At 40.1% G+C, this 19,610-nt stretch overlaps 1 protein-coding gene across 2 annotated transcripts in view; it reads left to right on the plus strand.

Moving 5' to 3' along the window:
• POU2F1 (POU class 2 homeobox 1) overlaps window positions 1–19,610 on the plus strand; it is a 210,999-nt gene that overhangs the window by 25,036 nt on the left and 166,353 nt on the right. The window contains exon 1 of one of the 2 annotated variants that reach the window (XM_030581066.1): window positions 16,993–17,082. The exons of the other annotated variant lie outside the window; for it this stretch is intronic. The gene's annotated coding sequence lies outside the window, so the exon portion shown is untranslated. Of the gene's footprint in view, window positions 1–16,992; window positions 17,083–19,610 lie in introns of those variants that run through there. 2 annotated transcript variants of the gene reach the window in all.

Below are 19,610 nucleotides of genomic sequence, written 5' to 3' on the forward strand. Positions count from 1 at the left end.
TAAACAGGACAGGTGAAATATTTTCATGTAAAGCAACCATAAACACATGAAAAGACCTAGGTTTACAATTTATGATTAAAACTCTACTATCTACACAATATACATAGACATAAAATGTAAAAACTTAAATATCTTAGAAACAGTAGCCAATCAGTTGTTTTAGTTGTCATATTTGAATTCAGCACATCAAAATACATAATAAATATCACATTTAATCTTGAAGCAGATGACTTCTCAAAAATTGTAGACCAGTGTTGTCTTTCACTGACCATGCCACCTAAGAGTGTTGCATGGTTACCTTGCTTACTGTCTGTTTCAGTTTTGCGGTTGCATGAATTAGTAGTAGGGTGACCAGATATGTTTTGGTGATAACCATGAGACTAAAATTGCTACAGTCTGCTTGAATTTGGTATAAATTGAAGTCCCTATTTTAACAGTAAAACAGTACTTTTCTTCGTTTCCAGATTTCCGTGGAATGGAAAAGTTCATCATGTGAGAAAAGTTAGTGATACTTTTCCTTGAACACATGGATGTAGAGAGCTTTTCTTTTTCCTACTGGCATTTAATGGTCCTTACTAAAACAGAGCTTTATAATTTTTAACAGAAATTTAAAATGAAAATTTTTCTCTATAGCAATGCATATTATACTGCTCTAAAGCACAGCAGTAGTAGAGCAGTCTCCCCTTGATGATGTAATCGTCAAGGAAAAGCAGCGAGCTCTATACAAGAGTGCCATCTATTCAAATAGGAACAAGGGAGTTTCTGTTAAAATAAAACATGATGCACATGGAGGATGGGAGATATAACCTATGTTTGGATGAAGACAGTTTTTATGTAAGTGGGCTTTGGATAAATGGGGTTCTATTGAGACCACAATTCCCGGAGGTACTCAGAACAAGTTTAAAAACAAAAATAAACTTTACCTAAAGATAATAGAAAATTTTTCTCCACATACATACTCAGATAGGATAATTTCTCTATTTGAAAGAAAAACCTTCCATAGTTTTCAGGAAAAAAATGTTTCTGTGAGTTAAGTTTCACAAGGTAGATTGTATGAAAGCGTTGTTGAGTTGTTTTGTTTGGTTGTTTGTTTTTTAAATTTATTTTGTTCATTTGAGTATCTTAGTGTCTAGTTCCTGTTTTTTCTTCACTTTCTCCTGTTTTTACTGAAACATTCTGCTTTGGAGAAGACATGGGGAATGGAATTATCAGGGAAGGGAAACAAACAAGAAGAGGAAACTGAGGAGAGAAATGAAGTGTGGGTGGGGGTGGGGTAAATCATCAAGAAGGGTTGGAAAAAACAAAAACTGTAAGAGGATTAGGAAAGAGAACACAACATATGTTAACTTGTAGCCTGTAAATAATGCAGTATGTGAGTGGACTTTATATGCTACTTTATTGTAGACTGCTTGGAGGAGGAGAGAGGGGAGTGAATGATTGTCAGGTGATGGTTCCTACAGATTGTTTATCTGGGGTAAATTCTTCTTGAATGAAGAAAAGTTAACTACAGAGAGAATATCTAAGAATGAAATGAGACACGGGAGGAGAGCCTGTTTGATACCTTTGTCATAAGCATTAATAATTGATAGTAGAACAAGTACATTAAGTGGAGTACTAGAAGGGGGCTGATTTCAATATTTTTTTAGGGATAACTCAGACAATCTTACCCAGATCCCAGCTAAGTGATTGTTACTGGCTGATGTCTCTAAAAGGCAGAAAAAACAGGCAGACAAACATGACATCCACACCTCATCCCTTTTAACAATGATAATTTCCTTTTAATTATAAGATAGTGGTGATAGGAATATATCCAGCCAAATTTAATAGCTATACCGTTCAAGGATGTTCTCTTTAAAAAGAAAATTGCCCATAGTTCCTATGTAGAGGGACACCATTCTACTGCAAACTCTGTTATTTGTGGCCCTGTCTATAGAGATATTACTATATCAAAATCTTAAGTGTGACTTGGGCAGAAAAGTGGCCCTCTGTCATGAAAAATTACTTTCTAGCACATGCATTTCCCCAATCTACATATGAATGGATTATTCCATGCACTCTTCACTGGTGGACAAGAAGTGAAAAATCTGTGGAAGTCTGTCAGATTGTCAGAAGTTTAGGCCTTGGCTACACTGGAGAGTTGCAGCGCTGGTGGTGGGTTTACGGCGCTGCAACTTAGTAACTGTCCACACCTGCAAGGCACATCCAGTGCTGCAATTCCCTGGCTGCAGCGCTGGCTGTACACCTGGTCTGCTTGGGGTGTAACGATTGCAGCGCTGGTGATGCAGCGCTGCTCATCAAGTGTGGCCACCAAAAGCGCTATTATTGGCCTCCAGGGTATTAGGAGGTATCCCAGAATTCCTGTCCACAACAAACTGGAAGAATGGCTGAACTCCAAGCTCCCTCGAGCTACTTAGCTAAAAAACAAACACAGCTGCTCTTTGCTCCAGCGAGCGACGAGCGGAGGCAGGGGAATTGCTTTGGAATGTTCACAGCTATTTGCTTGAGGAGAGAGGGGAGTCTGTGTTGAGCAGCTGCTTATGTGGTCTGAAGGCTATTTAGGAGTGCATAATTTGCATTTAGTGAATAAGAGAGGGGTGGGGGAAGGGGTCAAAACTTTTAAAATGATTGAAAGTAGGTGCTGTGTATCTTCCAGTCCTTAGAACATGCAAGGCAGGGAGCTGAGAACAGTGTCAGCTCCAAAAATCCACTCTCTCTGTCTCCCCCACGCTCCTTGTCACACCCCACCCCACCCCCCTGTTTTGAAAAGCATGTTGCAGCCACTTGAACGCTGGGATAGCTGCCCACAATACACCACTCCCAACAGCGCTGCAAATGTGGCCACACTGCAGCACTGGTAGCTGTCAGTGTGGCCACACTGCAGCACTTTCCCTACACAGCTGTACGAAGACAGCTGTAACTTCCAGCGCTGTACAACTGTAAATGTAGCCATACCTTAAGGCTGTCGCTGCAGATGAAAGTCCCCTGAAGGCTTTGAGCTGTATGGCTTTTTTTTCCCCCCAGATGGGCACCCCAGCTTGTGAGATTTGGTTTTATGATAAGGGGATTTACTGGAGACCTCCAAACATCTTTTCAACAAGACAGCATGACATGATTCCTTCATATTTGGATTTGGGATGAGGGAATATTTCCTAATTGGGTAAACAGTGTTCCAGTCCCAAACGTGTCTGCTCGCCCACACCTTAATGTGGTGGTGGTGATCAGTTTTGGCTGTATGTTGCTGCTTGTTGTATTATAATATAGAATGTCTTTAGAAACTACTCTTTAATTGAAGGAATTAGATCATACTCTTTCACTGTTACTCTGAGTGAGATCATCACCATCGTCATCAGATCATCCAATGTTTGTGTTGCCAGCCTGGATCTTTCTTTCAATGCAAGTCATCACACTGAAGCCATGTTAACAACTTGATCCTGAAATTGCAATGTATGCTACGACAATATTCAACCTACTCCTCAGTAAAATATTCTTGAAAATTTGTATTACTGATTCCAGGCACAGTTCTCTTGCAATATTCTGTTTTCCTTGCATTCATGAGAAAGAGAATCCATAAACTGCTTGGCCAAAACATATACCACAGAGTTTCCAACTTTCTTCTTAGTTTAAAAAATAATCTGGGTGCTTGAATTCCGTCTTACGCTGCTGATGTGGCTGCAGATACCTTTTCTTTTCAAAGTACTTCCACTAAGTTGGATCTATATCTTTCTTCTGCAAATGAACTCATCTTCAGTAGAATGGTTGATGATTTCTCCTCCTCAGTGTTGTCATGCAGTTCATCCAAGTGTCAGTGCTTTCCATAGTTGCATTTAACGTGTGATCAGAATTTTCTCATGATGGAAAACTTCTGAAACTGATTTGAAAACATTCAGCAAGTTAAGCAAAAAATAAATATAAATTTCAGGCTTCCTTTTCCTTTTGATCATCCTTTAAAAGATCATACATTAAAAGGTGACCATCAAAGGAAAAAAGAGAGGATATGCTCTTCTTTCTTTCTTCCTCCTTCCCCCTCAAATTATTTTCTTTATCACAGGAATTCCCCTTAACTTTTTTCATCACTTGAAGACTTCCCTCTGACTCACTTCATGTACTCTACCCATTTTCTTTATTATTTCTTAGATTCTTTTCCATTTAAATTCAAATCCGACCTCCATTCTAGCTGTTGCGTTTGTTTGACTTCTTTTGTTTTCTTTGAAAAGAGAAATAAAGATTCATATACAATTTCTGTGAAACTTTGGTGTAATTAACTGCCAAAAGTAAAACCATGCAATAAACATAGGCTCTGTCTTGTGCTACACGTCTTATCACAGACCAAATATGTTTTTTTCTTTTCTGCTACTAAACTAATCAAGTAATGTGAAATGTGCACTAGATTTTTCCTTTCTTTGCTTTGCTTTCTTTCTCTTTGTACACTTCAGCGATGTTATCTTTAATTTTAGCCTTTCACGACGTGCAAGGACTGAAACTGTTTCTATACCTGGGATGAAGTAAAAATGAAAACCATAAGGCTAATTCAGAGGTCGGCAACCTACGGTATGTGTGCCAAAAGTGGCACGCAAGCTGATTTTTTTGATGGCCCGCGGGGCGGGCTGAGACGCTCTGGGGTTCCTGCTTCTGGCTCTTTGCCGGCTGGGGTCCCACCGCCGGTCCCGCTTAGCACCCACTGCTGGCCTGGAGGAAGGAACCACTGACTGGCAGCTGTCTGTGACCCCAGCTGGCAGGAACCGGCAGCCAAAAACCCAGCGGCTCAGCCCGCTGCCGCTCTGGGGTTTCCACCGTTGGCTCCTGCCAGCCGGGGTCCCACCGCTGGTCCCACTCAGCACCTGCTGCTGAGACCCCAGCTGTCAGGAGCCGGCAGCCGAAAACCCCAGAGCGGTGGCGGGCTGATCTGCTCAGCCTGCTGCCGCTCTGGGATTCCCGCTGCTGGCCCCTTGCCAGCCCGGGTCCCACTCAATGCCCGCTGCTGGCCTGGGTGAAGGAACCCCAGGCTGGCAGTGGGCTGAGACCCTGGCTGGCAGGAGCCGGAGGCTGAAACCCCAGAGTGGGGGTGGGTGGAGACGCTCAGCCTGCTGCTGCTCTGGGGTTCCGGCTGCTGGCCCCTTGCCAGCTGGGGTTCCCGCCGCAACCCCACTCACCTTGCTTCAAGTTGGAGTTCCAGCGCAGGCCTCCTGCCAGACAGGGTCCAGGACTCCATCCCTGCTCAGCCCTATCAGCTGCCAGCTCCACTCACCTCAGCTTCTGATCTGAGATTCCAGCCGGTTAACAACTGATCACTCAGAAGCTTGCGTGCAGCTTGAAGTGTCCAAATATGTGCCAGACATTGGAAAACTCAGCAAGGAAAAGCAAGGGCAAGGATCACACTAAACTAATAAGATCTGCGTTTTGTTTTAATTTTAAATAAAGCTTCTGAAATATTGTTAAAATCTTGTTTACTTTACATATAACAGTAGTTTGGTTATATATTATAGACTTAGAGAGAGACCTTCTAAAAAAACCTTAAAATGTATTACCGGCATGCGAAACTTTAGAGTGTATACATGAAGACTCGGCACACCACTGCTGAAAGGTTGCCTACCCCTGGGCTAATTAAACCAAATCTGTAAAAATACTCTAGATGCACGGGTGTTCAGAAAGTTCTCCAGCACTGTCCAGTAGAGGTTGCACATGTGCTCTGTATGCCCTCAGGGTCTCCCTCCTGAGGGCATGAAGGGCAGAGTGATCTCCAGTTGTCATTTGGTTGTTTCTGACTGTGTCTTGACGTACCGATGGAATAACGTAGTGTCCTATTTTGTGTCTATTAGTTTATTAATGTAGTTATGGTAAATGTTTTGCTTTTAGTTACTGGAGATCTTAATATTTCTGTTACCCGTTGGTGCAAAAGAAGGGTTCAGTTGTTATACCTGAGTCTCATTCACCAAGGTTCATGTCTTGTGCATTGTGTAGAACAGTAATTCTCCTAAAGCAGCAAAGAATCCTGTGGCACCTTATAGACTAACAGACGTTTTGGAGCATGAGCTTTCGTGGGTGAATACCCACTTCCTCAGATGCATGTAGTGGAAATTTCCAGGGGCAGGTATATATATGTGTGCTAGCAAGCAAGCTAGAGATAACGAGGTCAGTTCAATCAGGGAGGATGAGGCCCTGTTCTAGCAGTTGAGGTGTGAAAACCAAGAGAGGAGAAACTGGTTCTGTAGTTGGCAAGCCATTCACAGTCTTTGTTCAATCCTGAGCTGATGGTGTCAAATTTGCAGATGAACTGAAGCTCAGCAGTTTCTCTTTGAAGTCTGGTCCTGAAGTTTTTTTGCTGCAGGATGGCCACCTTAAGGTCTGCTATAGTTTGGCCAGGGAGGTTGAAGTGCTGTCCTACAGGTTTTTGTATATTGCCATTCCTAATGTCTGATTTGTGTCCATTTATCCTTTTCCGTAGAGACTGTCCAGTTTGGCCGATGTACATAGCAGAGGGGCATTGCTGGCATATGATGGCGTATATTACATTGGTGGATGTGCAGGTGAATGAACCGGTGATGGTGTGGCTGATCTGGTTAGTCCTGTGATGGTATCGCTGGTGTAGATATGTGGGCAGAGTTGGCATCGAGGTTTGTTGCATGGATTGGTTCCTGAGCTAGAGTTGTTATGGTGCGGTGTGCAGTTACTGGTGAGAATATGTTTCAGGTTGGCAGGTTGTCTGTGGGCAAGGACTGGCCTGCCACCCAAGGCCTGTGAAAGTGTGGGATCATTGTCCAGGATGGGTTGTAGATCCTTGATGATGCATTGGAGGGGTTTTAGCTGGGGGCTGTATGTGATGGTCAGTGGAGTCCTGTTGGTTTCTTTCTTGGGTTGTCTTGCAGTAGGAGGCTTCTGGGTACACATCTGGCTCTGCTGATCTATTTCCTTATTTCCTCATTTCCTCGTGCGGGTATTGAAGTTTTGAGAATGCTTGGTGGAGATTTTGTAGGTGTTGGTCTCTGTCTGAGGGGTCAGACCAGATGCGGTTGTACCTCAGTGCTTGGCTGTAGACTATGGATCGTGTGATGTGTCCGGGATGGAAGCTGGAGGCATGAAGGTAGGCATAGCGATCGGTAGGTTTTCGATATAGGGTGGTGTTAATGTGACCATCACTTATTTGCACCGTGGTGTCAAGAAAGTGGACCTCCCGTGTAGATTGGTCCAGGCTGAGGTTGATGATGGGGTGGAAGCTGTTGAAATCATGGTGGAATTTTTCCAGAGTCTCCTTCCCATGGGTCCAGATGATGAAGATGTCATCAATGTAGCGTAGGTAGAGAAGAGGCGTGAGTGGATGAGAGCTGAGGAAGTGTTGTTCCAGTTCGGCCATAAAGATATTGGCATATTGTGGGGCCATGCGGGTGCCCATAGCAGTGCCACTGATCTGGAGATATATATTGTCATCAAATTTGAAATAGTTGTGTGTAAGTATAAAGGTACAGAGCTCAGCGGCCAGTTGTGCTGTGGCATCATCAGGGATAGTGTTCCTGACAGCTTGTATTCCATCTGTGTGTGGGATGTTTGTGTAGAGAGCCTCTACATCCATGGTGGCTAGGATGGTGTTTTCTGGGAGGTGACCAATGCATTGTAGTTTCCTCAGGAAATCAGTGGTGTCACGGAGATAGCTGGGAGTGCTGGTGGCATAGGGTCTGAGTAGAGAGTCCATATATCCAGACAGTCCTTCAGTGAGAGTGCCAATGCCCGAGATGATGGGGCGTCCAGGATTTCCGGGTTTGTGGATCTTGGGTAGTAGATAGAATAACCCTGGTCGGGTCTCTAAGTGTATGTTGATTTCTTCTGGTGTTAGTGTAGAGAGTGTCTTGAGTAGATGCTGTAGTTTCTTAGTGTATTCCTCAGTGGGATCTGAGGGAAGTGGCCTGTAGAATTTGGTATTGGAGAGTTGTCTGGCGGCCTCCTTTTGGTAGTCAGACCTGTTCATGATGACAACGGCACCTCCTTTATCAGCCTCTTTGATGATAATGTCAGGGTGGTTTCTGAGGCTGTGGATGGCATTGCGTTCTGCACTACTTAGGTTGTGAGGCAAGCGATGTTGTTGTACTCCTAAAGCAGTAGTTCTCAACCTTTCCAGACTACTGTACCCCTTTCAGGAGTTGGATTTGTCTTGTGTACCCTGGGTCACTTCACTTAAACTACTTGCTTACAAAATCAAACATAAAAATACAAAAGTGTCACAGCACACTATTAATGAAAAATTGCTTACTTTCTCATTTTACTATATAGTTATAAAATAAATTGATTGGAATATAAATATTGTACTTACATTTCAGTGATACTTCAGCCTGTTTTTTTTGACTTGTGAGCTTTATCTAAATCCAGAGTTCCTGCCGTCCGTGGCTGAAGCATGTAACTTAGCTTCATGGGGCCACGGGCAACTGCCCTGCTTGCCAGCCCTGTGCTCGCAACCCCCTAAACCTGCCCTGCAACACTCCCCCTGCCCGCCCGGAGTCACAGTCCCCAGTTGAGAAACACTGATCTAGATGAGTTGAGTACTCCTCGTACAACCTCTGTGTACTCTTAGGGATATTGGTTGAGAAACACTGCCCTAAAGGATGGACATGACAAGTGCTTATATTATTTATGGGAGAGCCATGTACCTTCTAAGTGTGTAGAGCTTTCAGAAAATGGACACACAAGTTTTGAGATTCCATCAACAAAATGACTCAGCCATATTGTGTATATATACATAATACAACTACGTTCCAAAGGATGTGGATATTTTAGATGATTGGGCCAAGAGATGGGAAATTTAATCTAAATGTGGACAAATACATTAATTGGGGAGCAAAGAACTAAGAAGTATGATATAAATGAAACAGTTCATTAAATTGATAGGGAAACAAATTAGTGACTTGACATTGGAAATCAGTGTAAGAAAATAGGTGTTAGAAGGACAGAATGCAAAACCAGTTAATGCTTTTATAAGATGCTTATTGATTCCCCACTAGAGTACCATATTTACAAAGCATGATCTTGTGGTTGAAATCAGGGGTCTGAGAGCACTTCTGGGTTTTCTTCTAAGTTTTACCACTGCCTCTCTTTGCCATCTTGGACAAGTCTCCTAACTTCTGTATTCTTCAGTTTATCCATTAAAATTCCTTACCTCACAGGGCTATTGAGGTGTAATGTTTGTAAAGTGCCTTCAGCTCATTAGGTGAAAGGTGCTGTGTCAGTATGTGGTGATGGTGGGATAACAAAGATTATTACCAATTCTTTAAGTAATCTAAATTAAAAATGCTGGATTGAATTCATCCCTGGTGCAAATCCAGTGACAGATTTTTTTATTTTTTTTTTTAAATCCACATTGTTTTTCCTGTCCAGGAAACCAGAAATTCAGCCTCTTAGACATCACCATCTTGAGAGTCTACACTTTTTTTTTCTAAACACTTCTGTGTATAATACAGTACTTAATTTATATACTTAATTGAATACTATTCAGGCCGCAGGAACCTTTAGCAGCAGTTTACCTTTTTGGTGTATCAGCTCTTCAAATTTAATCTTTTTACTCCCTTTATATGTTCCATAATATTGTAATATTTGGTTAGTATTGGATATTTCTTTATTGCGCAACTTGGAACCTATTTAAATGTGAAAATTATGAATATTATCAAGCACTGGTGGTAGAAATCTAAATCTGAGTTATTTGTAGTGGAGTGTAAGATGTGGGCACTAATCAAGAAATCTTAGTGAAAGGTGATTCAGTTCCTGTAGGTTTCAATTCTGGTTAAGAATAAAGCCATGCAAAAACACCCTGTTCTTGACCTAAAAAATAGATACTGTAGAAATAAATTGACAGTGCAGATTATGCCAATAAAGATCACCCAGTGGTGAGTAGGACTGGCTGATTGAGGAGTCACTGCCCAATATTACTGGGTCTGAGAAAGGTTTAGGGAAAGTTCATATGAGGCAGCACCTGTTACTTATTTCAGGTAGGGGATTTACAGTTACTTCTGCAATTAAGCCATAATCCTATATTTTGTCAGCACAATGCATTGCATAAAAATGAGTACCGGTATGTCAGAAATTCAATTAGTCTCACTGAAAGATAAAATAAAGTGAGGTAAGCTAGGAAGGAGTAAATAAGCCTTTATTTAAATAAATGTTAATTAGCAAGTGGCGCAAGAAAAATAGTCATAGAAGTACAAAATAAGACAGCTGATCCCTCTAGGCCAGTAGCCTTTCTAACTCTCTATCCTGTCCTTTCCTTGTCTTGAAGAGGCAGCTTTTTTTAAAAAATGAAATTGATCCACTAGAAGTTGTATAACTAGGCAAGACAATATGTTTACTTATTTTGTGGTGTAATTGCGAATAAAATGAAAGGTAAGGAAAATGGAGCCATATTATCTGATATAGAGGATGTATGCTATCTGTATATTTACTATTATGAGTAGTACTGTTTAACTGGGCTTTGTTTTTGATTAAATTAATTCCTTTAAATTGTTTATGGGAAGGCTTTGCAGAGTTGCTGGTCCATACATTGCAGAGTTGCTGTTCTCAAAAGCTTGTGTGACATGGTTGTGACAAGGATGACCTTGTCAAAGGACAACAATCCAGTTTTCCCTTTTTTTTTTGGTCCTTTGGCTTATTGTCTTACTTCATATATTTAAGTATTTTTACTTACATTTATAATAACTTTAATACTAATGAAAAAATATACAATGTAAAATATTGATCTCTCAGCTTTTCTGTGGTGTCTTTGGTTACTCAAGGATATAAATCCAAAAGTCCCAGACCCTTAAGCACGTGATAGTGACACCAGAGTGAGTAAAACAAAAACAGGTACACTTCACAGTCCTTATAAATGAGCTAATCAAGAAAGCATCTAAACTCTTTTGCATTATTCCAAAAAAAGGACATAGGTAGATCTTCAAAATCTTCTTTCTTCACAAGAATACGCTAATTATATAAAACTGCAGCAGTAAGGGGAAACCAATTGGGGAGAAAGGACTTATAATTTGATTCCCCACCAGAATCCCATATACAAAGGCATGAACTAAGGTGATATCAGTGTGCTGATATTACAAAATCTAGAACACATTTCTTTAGTTTACAGATGGTCCATCTCTTATTCAGTTTTCTGCGTTAAATCACGTCTGTGCTGCCTGGCACAGAGCTATGAAGAAATCCTGTATATATTTGTTCTTAGCCCATTCGTTTATAAGTCGACCTCCCAAAATGGATAGGTAAAAATAGCAAAAACTGTATGACTCTTTCATAAGCTGACCCTATATTTCAGGGGTTGAAAAACTTTGACTCTCAGCCGTCAGGGTAAGCCGCTGGCGGGTCGGGATGTTTTGTTTACTTGGAGCGTCTGCAGGCATGGAATCCCTCAGCTCCCTGTGGCCACGGCACCACTTCCCGCAGCTCCACTGGCTGGGAACGGCGAACGGCGGCCACAGGGAGCTGAGGGGCTCCATGCCTGCAGACGCTCCAGGTAAACAAAACGACAATACATTAGATATTCAATTCAGTGATTCCATAGTGTTTAAAATCATCAATTTTGGTGTAAACCCGTTTATATGCCAACCCCTGCTCTTTGATGCGTCATTTTTTTTTTACCAAAAATATTCAGCTTATGAATGAGTATATATGGTAGTTGGCTGAGGTACAACCCAAATAAGACCAGAGGTGCTATGTGCAGGCAAATAACTAAGGAACTTTCCTTGTGTGGAGGATGTTCTCCCTATTGTTGGGTTTTCCCAATTAAGTTCAGGGCTTGCAGTTTTTGAGTGAATTTTGATAGTGAGATAAACACAGAAGGTTTGTCTTTTGGGAGTGATAAAAAATGGCTTTATCCATGGCATGTTTGCTACCAGTACAGACTCTGATTTTGTATCCTTAGCTGTAACTGAGATAGGTGGCAACTAGATTGGCATCTTCAGAGGTGCCTATGGGAGTTAAATTTCAGTGGGATTTGGAAGCCAGTGTTCTTTAAGATCCTTTGAAAGTCTCTGCCCTAATCTGGATAAGGAAGTCTTGTGCCTAGCTTTCTTCCTTCTTTCCTCCTCCTGTTCTTTCCCTCAGCTGACTCCATAGTTTTGCTCCAGCCTCTCACAGATGCAGCATCAGGCATATCAGGCTCATTCTCCATTTTTTTCTGGCCATTGCCTAGTTGGGAGAAAACAGTATGGAACAAAAAGATGAAAAGAAAAGGAAGCAGGAAGATGTAAGGCAAGAACATGGACGTAAGTCTTTCAGTCTTACATCTGGTACCATTTTGAGAAGAGGGAATAAATGTAATTCTCCCCTCTTCTTTTTCCTCTGAGGCCAGAATGTTTCATATTCTCTTCAGCCCTATTCTCTTCCCTTCCATTTCTGTTTAGTGTGTGTTCCTCTAGTCTACGCTAGAGGCAGCCATGGAAAAGCAATTTTTTCTCACTTGTTAATTGTTTTCTGCAGTATGTTAGCACTTGTACAGCCTCCTCCCAAGACTTCCTAACAGGAATGCACACTTAAGCAAAGTTAATAGTTTAATGTCATGAGTGTTGGCTGCCACTTTTCAGAGTAGGAATTTCTCAAGTGGCAAGATGGCTGATGGGAGGAGCAGAGAAGATGACTGGGATACAGAGTTGTTAAAGAAGTTTAGATGCTCCCTGTCACAATGAAAGCAAATTCAGAGGCTGTATTAATACAATAAACAGGTAAAATTATTTTTCACCTTCAAAATGTTTTCAAGTTGTAACTATTCTTTCCTGACAAAGATCTTGCCACAGTGAATCTTTTGTGACCTGTGGGCTGCAGTAATACAGTACACTTTATTAGGGTGGCCTTCATAAACCATTCATAGATGCTATTAGTGCAGAATGTTGTACATGACTGCACCAAGGGTCTTTGCCCTCAACAATCAGTGATGCCTACACTCAGAATTGTTGCCTTTTGTTCAGCAGCAGTACTTCCTTGACTGTCTTACATACATCATATATACATTTGAAAGTAATTTAGCACCATTCTACCTGAAGGTTCATTTTATGACCCAATCACAGAACTCACAATCCTCATGTTTGGAACTATTTGTTCTAGTTTTATATGTTCTCACACTGTGGTGCACCAAAGTACATAAGAGACATTCTGCTAGGTAAAACTAAGACTCAGATTAATTTTTAGTTTGCAATGTGCAGAATGTATTTATTATTGAGATTGTTTGTGTCTGAAGTAGAAGGGGCAGATATTTATATCAGTTGAGTTTCTGGTCATGTTACGTAACAGAAATTTCATTTTTTTTAGTTTGGGTTTTTGAGATGTTGGAGCACCATGCAAATAATTTCATCAATATGCTGCTCTACCGCTCTATTTTTACAAAATAGAATCTCTTGTGAGAATTGTCAGAAACAGCTGGGTATCATAGTATTCATAAACATTTGTTCATTTACCACTCCACTAAATATTTCCCTAAGATCAAATCAGCTGTAACTATTCATAAAGGAAGAAACTGCCCCCAGCAACTAGTTTAGTTTTCTTCAGCACCACGTTGAGTGGGCAGTTTGTATGTGGGGAAGTATCTCACTTTTTCTCTTCCAAAGATATAATCCCTGCTTCCACATCTGACAATGTTTTGTCATACCAAACAGAGAAGGGTATTGGAGAGTGAAGGCTTTGGGGATATGTGTAAATTAAAAATGGACCCTGGAAAAAAATCTTTTAAAATAGATTTTTTTCCAGGGTATATCTATTTTAGAGGGGGAAGAGGGAACAGTTTCAGTAAAGATGGTAGAAAATTTGCAGCTTAACTCCTCTGCTCTTTCCCAAAGACTCGTAGATTAAAATTCATGGTAACGTTCTTGAGTGTATCAAATTTCTGGTGCAATAGTGCATTACTCATAATTGGTATCCTATAAGGACTTTAAACTGTCTACTTAATAATAGCACTTATGTAGCACTTTCAATCTTCAAAGAGCTTTACAAACATTAATTAATCCTCAAGCACTGATGATGTTCAAAATACAAATAGAAAAAAACCTCCTTATTTTATCCTCAAACATTTCCTCAAACTACTCTCTAATAATCTAGGCTTTTCTTTCAAATTAATATGTCTGAAAACATGTGTGCACACATACTGCTCGCAAAATTGTGGCTCATAGGTTCAGTCTTCACTTGTGCAGAATCCCACAAGAATTTTTTAAAAGCGGGGAGCCTTAGGAAAACATCAGTTTCCCATGATTCTGAACCAAGTTTATGATGAAGTAAAGACACCTGTTTTATCCTCAGTGTTTCCAAGGCATCAGATAGACCTCTGTCTAAGGCTACGTCCAGACTACCCGCCGTATCGGCGGGTTAAAATCGATTGCTCGGGGATCGATATATCGCATCTCATCTAGACGCGATATATCGATCCCTGAGGGCGCTTATATCGATTCCGGAACTCCATCAACCCCAACAGAGTTGCGGAATCGACAGGGGGAGCCACGAACATCGATCCTGCGCGGTGAGGACGGGTGAGTAATCCGATCTTAGATATTCGACTTCAGCTACGTTATTCACATAGCTGAAGTTGCGTATCTAAGATCGATTTCCCCCCGTAGTGTGGACCAGCCCTAATTCAGGGGCACTTTACTACAAGACCACATAATATATTTTTGCTTTTTTCAGGTTATGGCTCCCCAATTCAACAAAGCACTAAAGTGGATGCGTAAACCTATTGATTTTGGTGGGATTTAAGAGCATTGCATGTACTTTGCAGAATCGGGACAGGCGGCATATTCTGGTTGACAGGAAGGGGAGAAGTCTGATTTCAAAGAACACAGGTTCAGACAAACTATTTCATGTGTGGCCTAAGTTTTTACTCTTTGTTTAGACATGTGGTCATTTAAAATTTGATGATGGGTAAGGGATGATCTCCATTTTTAGTGCTCCAGGTCTATGAAGACATTTCTCATAAAAGGGACATTGAATGGAGGAATCTGAATAAATGCTTTCAGGTTCCAGAAGCCCTTAATACTTTGTATACAGTCTAGGTGGATAACATGGACATCCCATTTTGGGGTTCTATAGTAGATATGGTAGCAATAGGGCAAGCAAATCTCTTTCCCAATAGAACAGGGGTATCCAAATTCTGCAACATCAAGTACCGTCTTAAATCAATTTGCTAGAGGCTGAGTATCTTCCCAAGTAGCACAAGCATTTGCATATTGGTTTGCTTAATTTGCATAGCCTAATTTTGCTTTGGGTTTTTTACTAAAATGAACTTATTTCATTTCAGTGGCAGGTTAATCATAATACATAATTTTTAAAAGGAGATGCACTTTTTAGTGCATATTTTGAAGAAGTATGTTCCCAAAATGCATGTTGATGAACATGAAAAGTGTTACGAAGTTTGAGTGCCCAATTTTTAAAGAGGTTTTGTGGGGATGAGGAGAACACCCTTTGTCAAGTAAAGAGCAGTAGCAAAAAAAAAAAACAACCCAACACCAACACAGTGGAATAAAAAAGTCACTTGACATCTAGTAGGAAAACTATGGTATATGTTTACATTTTCCACACTCTGCCTGTTTTTCGGATCTGGAAATAGTAAGGTCCTGCAGTTGAACATTCATTATTCTAGTATAGATTATGTTAATTAACTAGTAGATGGTATAATTATCTCTGAGGGACAACAAAAATAACCCAAGCACCCTAAGTATTAAAAAACACAGAAATGATTCATTATAGTAATTTTGTATAAAATATTCCAAGACCCATAAAATTGTATGTTTTGATACTGATACTATGCGTATTTAAAACCTCACTTTATGCATACAACATTAATTCTGACACACAAAACATATTAATGCACAATTAGTATAAAGTATATACTTAATACAGACAAAGATCTACATGTGCTATTGATGCATGAAACTGAGGTGATCTGTGGAATGTGTAAAATTAATGTGAAATGTACAGGTTGAATTCTTACATGTCCATATTCTCCTTCACCAGATTAACAAACTCTGTAGGTTATGGAATTTCTAAGAGTGAGAGGGTAAATAGAGCGAGAGAGAGAGTATGAGAGAGAGAGAGAATGTTGAAAGTTGTTTTGTCTAGTTGTATGGAGCACACACAGGTATGATGCATTTTGTAGTCTTTACCAAATTGCGAGGACAAAGTTTGGGACCCTATTTCATATTCCCCTGAAATTATTAAAACTGTACTATTAAGTTAGCTCATTTGAACATACTCTTAAGAGTAACGAACAAAAATGAATTACTTCAACTTGGTTAGAGGTTCCTAAAATTCAGAACTTGATGTTTTTCTTTTGTTAGCACTGGCAGCTTCTCTGTCACTTGTCATACTGAAGAGTCATTGGATGTTTAATACTCAGTGGAAGCAAAATTTAGCAGCTTGCATATGTCTGAAATTCACATTAAATACCAATTGACAAATTTGACTAGTGAGTTTCAGTTTAGTGAGTTTTAGAGAAATATACAATATTCATCTCTGAGTTCATCCTCCAGATGGCGCTGGATATTTTGATGATTTCCTGTGGCTGTTTAAACATAATTTTTTGTATGGGAATCATTTGATTGATTGGCCCATGCATAAAATGTGTGTTTTCCAGGACACTGCTGGAAACCAGATGTTTTGCTGGTAGTGTCTTAATAAATATTTTTATCCATACAAAATAAGAATAAAGATGAAAATAAATGAAAAACACCCAGAGGCAAATAATGCTCTTGCCTGTTTTACTTCTTTCTTGCCCTATTTATTACTGCCTTTCAGTTTCCTTAACAGCTGGGACAATTCATATAAGTTAGTCGTGGAGATGGTGTTTTCTGCCCCTTTCTGATTCTGGAGCCTTCAGCAGCAAAACTGAATTTTCAAAGGAAAACTCTTTTGAAGTCCTTTCTTTTTTTTTTCTTTTTTTCTTTGTCTCCCTCTCTCTCCATTCCCCTCCCCTTCACCGTCTGTCAAGTTCAAGAGCAGCTCAGATGCCATGAATTAAGTGAAGCACAAAAGGGGAAAAGGAGACCTTTTTGAAGAACAAAGGCCTCCCATTAGGCTGCCGTGTTCTTTCTCTGGCCAAAATCGCTCCCTACATGGTTTCTATTGCTGTCCACATGCCCTGCACATAAGGTAAATACAGTAGGACCCTCATTACCTCACGCTATCTTCCTCTTCCCCCTTCAGTAAATGTCTTGTGTCTTTGATGTTCATAGTAATTCTTAGAGATTGTTCCCACTCATCAAAACTCCAAGGGTAGCCATGGTAGTGGATAGTGTTAGATACTGTGTAAAAATGCCTTCAGAAAAGGAGACAGCTGTGAGAAAAACTGCAGCCAAAGAACGTACTCCAGGTGGAAGAGACTAGGAGGGCAATGCAGTTACTTTCTTTTTTCTTATAAATTGTCTCTAAATCCCATCTCAATTTGTATTCATCAGAAAGGAATTAATGTTTCCTTCCTGTTTATTCCAACAAAGAACCAGGCGAGTAGGAGTAAACGGGGGCTTTGACACATTTTATAAGCTACCATGAGATGTTAAATCCATATAAATCGGCCCTCATTACTCTGACTGATTTTTTTGCAGGAGGTTTGGATGGTTAGTTTAATGTGGTGGCATTGTTTCTTTTAAAAAAAATAATCGATTGACTTATGATATAATGTAAATTGTCTTTCAGAGTTTTTGTAAAAAATGGCTAAAATTTTCAAACATTATTGCCTAAAGTTTCTCTCCTAAATCTATAGGAGACACTTAAGTGAAAATGGATTGATTTTTGAAAAAGTGCTAAGCATCTGCAAATCTCATTGAAGCTTATACACATTCAGATTTGAAAACGTGATCCAATGTAAAATACTATAAAGCAGTCTTTAAAATTGTAGAGTTTTCAAAGTTTTAGGTTGTGAACAGTATCATTCTGGGTTTAAAATAAAATCTAGCAAAATATTTGAAATGGCTTCTTTGAAAGATTGATGATCTGACAAAAGTGTTTGGCTATATGAAAGGAATTTTTGGAAAACAAAAATTATTTACATGAAGAAATATAAAATGGTGTCTACACTTCTTACAAGGACTGCAGATTCCAGACATCCACTTCTTTAGTTTCCCTCTTCTTAACTTCTTATGACTTTTCTTTTTTGCAATCCCTTAAATTCCAAGGATTTTCTTTTGATGTTTGTATACATCTTCCCCCTCCAGTGATTGTGCTGTTTGATTTAGTCAGTGTATATTTGTATTAATGTATATAATAGTCAACCACCACAAAAATAAAACCACTCATTGATCAATGTTATGATTCCTGCTTAAAGCCAGCAATTTTTCTCGTGGAGTGTGTATTTCTGTGAGCTATGCATCCTGTCAGTCACAGAGAGTGAACATTGTTTTCCAAAGCCTGCTTAGGAGAGTAAGAATGATTTGAATCAGCCTATGATTTTGTAAGCTATAAAGTAGGAAAAATCCACTTTGAAACCTTGATACCTTGTCAGGGCTCTTTGACTCATTTTTTGCCTACTGACCAGCCAGATCATAGCTCTTTTTTTATTGGTCATAAGTGCTCTTTATAAAAGTTCTTGTCATTTTCTTTTAATTTTACGTAGAGAAATACCCATGTTATACCTCTCTGCCGCTGTGAAGGGCTTAACACTCCTCCCCTTGGAAACTGTCCTATTTTACCTTACTTGCTCTGTATTTTTACAGTGGCATTTATGTACTTGCATTATTTAACTGGCTTGGGATTGGTCACTGATTAGAGAGGTACAAGCTCAGAGCGAGGGCAAATCTTAATATTTTATGTTATAGTACCTCCAGGGAAGCTCGGGGGGTGCGGGGGCAAGTGGGGCAATTTGCCCCAGGCCCCACAGGGACCCCCATGAGAATATTGTATTCTATAGTATTGCAACCTTTTTTTTTATTGATGGGGCCCCCGAAATTGCTTTGCACCAGGGCCCCTGAATACTCTGGGCAGCCCTGAGTACCTCATATGAGTTTATAACACAGCCTGGTCTTCTCTCCGTAGATTGGGCCAAAATCTTTCACAACCCTGTAAAGACTAGGGCAAAAACATGCTTATATTACTTACTGGTCCTGTCTAAAGATACAAAACCATGTTGTAATATGTTTCCCCAACACCCTACAAAATTTGCTGGATAGAAGATTTCTAAATAGCCTTTCCAGCACACGGAGTGAGAGACTGTTGCAGATGATGTGTGAAAGAGAATTGACATTCCACTCTTTATCCTTTCCTCTCCCCCTCTCACCGCAAAGGCATACACCATGATGCAAATGTTAAAAATTTCCATATTTTACCTCTTTTTCTAAGCCTACCGACAGTTTATAGTGTATCAAAATTGCTATTGAACTTGAAGCAAAATTTCCCCTTTCAGTAGACCGACCAAATCTGTGTGTTGAAATCTTTTGGGAAACCACAGCCATTGAAGGCCAACTGCATGATCCCTTCTAGACCTCATTCATAGGCCCCTACCAAATTTACTGTCCATTTTGGTCAGTTTCACGGTCAGGATTTTTAAAATTGTAAATTTCATGATTTTAGGTATTTAAATCTGAAATTTCATGGTGTTATAACTGTAGAGGTCCTGACACAAAAGGGAGTTGTGGGGTCACAAGGTTAGTGTAGGGGGGTCATGCTATTGCCACTCTGACTTATGT

This window comes from Gopherus evgoodei, chromosome 1 (assembly GCF_007399415.2).
Source record: "Gopherus evgoodei ecotype Sinaloan lineage chromosome 1, rGopEvg1_v1.p, whole genome shotgun sequence".
In the NCBI taxonomy this organism is placed as follows: Eukaryota; Metazoa; Chordata; order Testudines; family Testudinidae; genus Gopherus; species Gopherus evgoodei.